The sequence below is a fragment of the Papilio xuthus genome, unplaced genomic scaffold (assembly GCF_000836235.2).
Source record: "Papilio xuthus unplaced genomic scaffold, Pxut_1.1 DF827461.1, whole genome shotgun sequence".
Taxonomy (NCBI): domain Eukaryota; kingdom Metazoa; phylum Arthropoda; class Insecta; order Lepidoptera; family Papilionidae; genus Papilio; species Papilio xuthus.
The window spans coordinates 2564751-2564975 of NW_013531188.1; positions in this window are offsets into that span (position 1 = coordinate 2564751).

The window sequence follows — 225 nt, forward strand, 5'->3', positions numbered from 1 at the left end:
AGCAGGTTGGAAATATGGCGAGATACATTGGAGAGAGCTGGTCTTAAAATCAGTAGGACCAAAACAGAACATTTATTCTGTGATTTTGGTGGTCCGACCAGCTTTTCTCCAATTGCTTTAAATGGTGTTGTATGTATATTAGAGGAAGTTTGAAAGTAGCGCCAATGATCGAGAAATTGAGGAGTAAAAGATTAGCGTGGTTTGGACATGTTATGAGGAGGGATG